The sequence below is a fragment of the Urocampus carinirostris genome, chromosome 18, assembly GCF_059441175.1.
Source record: "Urocampus carinirostris isolate Australia breed hairy pipefish chromosome 18, RoL_Ucar_1.0, whole genome shotgun sequence".
Classification (NCBI taxonomy): Eukaryota; Metazoa; Chordata; class Actinopteri; order Syngnathiformes; family Syngnathidae; genus Urocampus; species Urocampus carinirostris.
Genome location: NC_142366.1, coordinates 30,476,194 through 30,482,322, shown reverse-complemented (window position 1 = coordinate 30,482,322; position 6,129 = coordinate 30,476,194).

Genomic DNA, 6,129 nt, shown 5'->3' with positions numbered 1-6,129 from the left:
TAACGGGTATGCAAAGTGCAAGTTGTTTTGAACCCATTTTCGAAATAAAAACAAATGAAACATGCTGTGAAGCGATGTTCTGTATCAAACTCATTGTTAAGCGCATTACTGAAAAAACATACCCTATTTTCCGCACTATAAGTCCAACCGGGTTATAAGTCCCATCCTGAAACAATTCTCTTCTGTAATATATTTTTCATATACAGTGGTACAGTTTCAGGTCACAAAGTACCTGAATGGGAAAATATTGCCTCTACAAAAAAAGGCGTTTCAGGATACAAAGTCCAAGGTACCCTGCCCAGTATCTTACTCGTGTATCCAGTATCGATCCCGTCTGTCCCGTCCAGTATCTTGCTCCAGTATCCAGTATCGATCCTGTCCGTCCCGTCCTGTCCGGTATCTTGCTCGTGTAACCAGTATTCTGTATCAATCCCGTCTGTCCCTTCCTGTCTGGTATCTTGCTCGTGTATCCAGTATCCAGTATCGTATTCAGGATACAAAGTCCAAGATACCCTGTCTGGTATCTTACTGTGTATCCAGTATCAATCCCGTCTGTCCCGTCCAGTCCGGTATCTTGCTCCAGTATCCAGTATTGATCCTGTCTGTCCCGTCCTGTCCGGTATCTTGCTCGTGTAACCAGTATTCGGTATTGATCCCGTCTGTCCCGCCCTATCCGGTATCTGCTTGTGTATCCTTTATATGTGCTGTCCCGTTTCGCTCGCTTCTGCACAGCGATTGCCGAATCGGTGGCGTTTGTGTTCCCGCGCAGGACTCCCGCAAAATATTGTGTGAAAATGTTACGCGTCTGTTCGGGTTCTGACACAGATGAGACTATAATGAACGCCCTAGATTTATAAAGTAGCGGAGTAACGTAGTACATTGGAAACTCGGATTTCGAACGCCTCTCAGTTCGAACAAATCGGTGTTCGACCAAAAATTTCGAGAAATTCTTGCTTCGCTGTTCGGTCAAAAAATCGGAGTTCGAACGCCGGTAATGCCTGAGTGCGTACGCTAGGGTGAGATGCTGAGCGGCGTACGGGTGTAGATCGCGCACTTGCCTCATTTTGCTTTCGCTTTTAATATCGGTGAACGGAGTGTTTTAGCCCCTAACTATGTCTCCGAAGAAGGTCGGTGCAAGCAGGACAGGTGAAAAAAGAAAAGTTGTTCGTACAACTATTGCCTTTAAGAAAGACATAATAGTTACAAAAGTCAATTCCATTGAAGTTGGGAAAAAGTTTAAAATGTCAGTAAAATTAGAATAGAATGACTTGCAAACCTTTTCTAACCCATATTTAAATGAATACACCACAAAGACAAGATTATCCATGTTCAAACTCATAAACTTTATTTCCATAAGCAAATAATGATAAACTTAGAATTTTATAATTGCAACAAGTGCCAAAGTAGTTGGGAAAGGGGCTTCTTCACCATTGTGTTACATCACCTTTCCTTTTAATAACACTCAATAAACGTTTAGGAAGTGAGGAGACTAGTTGTTGAATCGTTGATAGTGGAATCCTTTCCCATTCTTGCTTTATGTACAGCTTCAGCTGTTCAACAGTCCGGGGTCTCCTTTGTCTTATTCTGCGCTTTATAATGCGCCACACATTTTCAATGGGAGACAGGTCAGGACTGCAGGCAGGCCAGTCAAGCACCCGCACCCTCTTACTACGAAGCCACGCTGTCGTGAGACGTGCAGTGTGTGGCTTGGCATTATCCTGCTGGAAGAAGCAAGGGCGCCCATGGTAAAGATTCTGTTTGGATGGCAACATACTTTGTTCCAAAACCTGAATGTACTTTTCTGCATTAATGGTGCCTTCACAGATGTGCAGGTTACCCATTCCTTGGCCACTCATGCACCCCCATACCATCACAGATGCTGGCTTTTGCACTTTGCGTGCATAACAGTCTGGGTGGTTCTGTTCTTCTTTGGACCGGAGGACACGACGTCCACAATTTCCAAACACAATTTGGAAAACTGACTCATCAGACCACAGAACACTTTTCCACTTTGTATCAGTCCATTTTAGATGGGCTCGGGCCCAGAGAACCCTGCGGCGTTTCTGGATGTTGTTGATGAATGGCTTACGCTTTGCAACATAAAGTTTTAACCCACACTTACGGATATAGCGTCGAACTGTATTGACTGACAGTGGTTTTCCAAAGTGTTCCTGAGCCCATGTGGTGATGTCCTTTACACATTGATGTCGGTTCTTAATGCAGTACCGCTTGAGGGCTCGGAGGTCACGGGCATTCAATAATGGTTTACGGCCATGCCGTTTACGCACAGTGATTTCTCCAGATTCCCTGAACCTTTTCACAATATTATGGACTGTAGATGATGATATCCCTAAATTCCTTGCAATTGTACTTTGAGGAATGTTGTTTTTAAACTGTTCAACAATTTGCTCACGCAGTTGTTCACAAAGAGGTGAACCTCGCCCCATCCTTGCATGTGAATGACTTAGCTTGTTCGGGTCTCCCTTTTTTATACCCAGTAACAACTCTCACCTGTTGCTAATTCATCTGTTCACCTGCAAATAGTTGGTTGATTTCCATTCATCCACTTTCTGAGTAGTTATTGACACCTGTCCCAACTATTTTGGCACGTGTTGCTGTCATCAAATTACAGAGTTGATGATTTTCTCCCAAAACAATAAAGTTTATGAGTGAAGACAATAAATATGTTGTCTTTGCTGTGCATTCATTTAAATATGGGTTGAAAAGAATTTGCAATTTACTTGGATCAATTTTTATTTGCAATTAACACACTTTCCCAACTTCATTGGAATTGAGTTTTGTAAATATGAAAGAGGTGAGCTAGGGAATACAGCATGCGCCTTCTGCTGACCACCACAAAGGTAAGAAATCCTATTCATAATTCTTTTCTTTATCTTTTTTTTTTAACACGTTGTGTTAGCGTAATCTTTCGTACGGAAGATTACAATAACGCGAACGTACGATTAGCCTGGGTTAGCTTCATGTTTACGTTAAACATTCATGGTAAACATTCAGGGTGTTGGAACGGATTAAAACGATTTACATTATTTTAACTGGGAAAAATGATCTCTGTGATTGAACAAATCGGTTCTCGAACAGAGTTCTGGTACGGATTATGGTCGAGAACCGAGGTTCCATTGTAACACACCATTTATAATCAGGTTTGGGTAGGGTTACTTTAGGTTACGTTTGTCCTGATTTCCCTCCTATCACAACTCTCCCTCGTCACTATTTAAACATCCTTTCCCTTTGGCTCTGTGCTAGTTTCTTGCCTTACTTGTCACGTCCCAAGTACTCTTGTTTCAGCCTTTTTGTTATCCCAGTGTACCAAACCCTTGCCTACCCTACAGATTGCAGCTACCGCCTCATGAACTCTTGGACTGTTGCCTTTGCTAATTGAGTTTACTGGACTCTTTGGACTATGATTTTTGCCTCACTAGTATTAGGGCTTAGGGTTGCTATCATATTCAGCTTATTTAAAATTGGACTTTAGAGCTACTGTTTTCCTGAAGTCTTGGAAAAATATAAGAATGACACTGGTCATATTTTTGTTCTAAAATTGTTTTTGCAAGAATCTCATTCATTAGAATTGTACTTCATAAGAAAACAGTGGACATTGTTTACAATTAAATTTGATGTGATACTCCCGGATAAATATGTATGAAAGACTGAAAGGACTAATGGGGTCATCCATTTCCATAGTCTTATAATATTATCAATTGTCGGAACCCAAACAGGCCACGGAAATACTACTTCCGCGTCTGAGCTACCTGCTCCCTGAAACCAGAAATCTACGAATCGTGTGTACTATCCTTTCCCTTCTTCCCAATAAAACCAAGAAAAATGCACGCAAGTGGGTCCTGTTTCTGCTCTGGTCCTGACATATTGTCACATTTATCACCAGGGTTGGGTAGGGTTACTTTAACTTGATTACTTTCAATTACTTTTGGATTACTCCAATACCAAATATGCTAATAAAAGACAAAAGAAACTAAATATGAGTAAAATGACTACATTTTGTGCAGGCTTGGGGAGTAACGGAATACACGGAACGGCAAAAATGATGTTGGCAAGCTGTTTGGATTTATTTTCATTTTGTTTCTGTCGCATTTTATGTTAGTTTTGCCAGAGATCATAGAGATCAAAGCCAGGAGAGAAAGCTTACCACGTGTTGTGAGTCATCATTTTATTCATATTTAGTTTCTTTTGTCTTTCATTAGCATATCTGGTATTGGAGTAGTCCAAAAGTCATGGAAAGTAATCCAGTTAAAGTAACCCTACCAACCCTGTTTATAATGCGTTACAGTACTCATTACGTCAGTCCCAACACTGATAAAACGTAGAAACTTTAAGCTAGCAAATCGAGCGGGGCAGATCAAGGAGCCGCAGCAAAAAAAACAAACATCCCTCGCCAAATCTGGGAGGTTCTTCAAAAACGGGCTAATCACCGCCAACTGCTCGCAAACCTCATTTAAAAAACGCAAAGGGCTTTTTACGAGAAATCAGAGGCGCTAATAAGTTGCCTGCCCATTCTGGGTCATCAGCGTGAGCAGGGGAGCATGTTATTCCTCGTTAGTTTGTAACTTAAAACTCGGCTCTTTGGTTTATCCACTGCTGTGTTTTTCTGTATCATTATCTACGTTGAAGAAAGTAATCATCAAACAAATGTAAGAAAGCGGCTCTATAATTAAACGCCACGGGCTATAAGAAGCGGAGATAAATTATTTATGCGGCTTTGATGAGCACAAGCTTGCTGTAAGAAATGGGGGGTGGCGGTTGTGGAATTTTAACTAAATCGTAGCGTTTTGGAGAAAACTTTTCGGGGCGTTTATTTGTGTTGAGAGTTTAGCAAAAATGATTCAATTATTTACTAGTCAGAAGTATGTAAGGACTAACAATCCTGTCATGATTACTCATTACACTCACCTGTTCCCGCTGCTGCTGGTTACCTGATTGGTTCCCCGTCCTACTTAAGCTCAATCCTTTCACTTGCCTGTTGTCGGTCCGTCTGTGAATCTCTGTTTCTACAAGGCAAGCACTTTGACTCTGACTCTCGTCAATCCTGTTTTTTGGACCCGTTTTCCACCCGTCCGTTCCTGATCTCCCCATTTGTCTCCGGCTACGACCTGTTTTTAGACCCAGACCACGTTTTGCTCTACCGTCCCGGCTTCTGACCCGTTTTTGATCCCGACCATGTTTTGCCCTCCTGTGCTGGCTATCGACCGGTTTTACGTCCTCGACACCACGATCTCCCGCTCCGGAAGATTCACTCGCGCATTCGGAACACGCTCCGATCCCGTGAGCGGCTTGTAAACAAATCGAAGCCAAACCTAAATAAGAAACTTCACTCGCCTGTGTCAGTCCGTCCGCCAGTGAACCTGTTTTCACAAGGCAAACATTTTTGACTCTGACTCTCGTCAGTTCCTTTCTGTCACCCGCTTTCCACTCGTCTGTTCCTGATTTCCCCGTTTGTCTCCTGCTCCGACGTGTTTTTTGGCCCCGCCCACGTTTTGATCCCCTGTCCCAGCTTAACACCCGTTTTTGACCCCGAACACGTTCTGATCTCCCCGTCACGGCTAACGACCTGTTTTTCCGTCTAACTACGCTACGATCTCCCGCTCCGGAAGATCCACTTCCCCATTCGGAACACGCTCCGATCCCGTGAGCGGCTTGTAAATAAATCGAAGCCAAACCTATATAAGAAACTTCACTCGCCTGCTGTCAGTCCGTCAGCGAACCTGTTTTCACAAGGCAAGCATTTTTGACTCGGACTCCCGTCGGTCCCATTTTGTCACCCGTTTTCCACTCGTCCGTTCCTGATTTCCCTGTTTGTCTCCTGCTTCAACCCGTTTTTTGACCCGTTGACTGAAAACGTGCGACAAAATCAGAATGGCAAATAATATCTTCGTTTGAAAATAGGATTGTGTCACGACCAGAGCAGAAGTAGAACCCAGATGCGTAACGTTGTTCACAAGTTTATTGAAACAGCAGATCAGCGTTTGCTATTAGTTTGATCAGAAGGAGCAGTAAGGATTATTTAGCGCCTCCTAATGGTAAAGAAAATAATAATAAAAAAAAAAATTGATTTCACTCTTGGGGTTAGAAATACTTTTTAATACATTCGAGGTA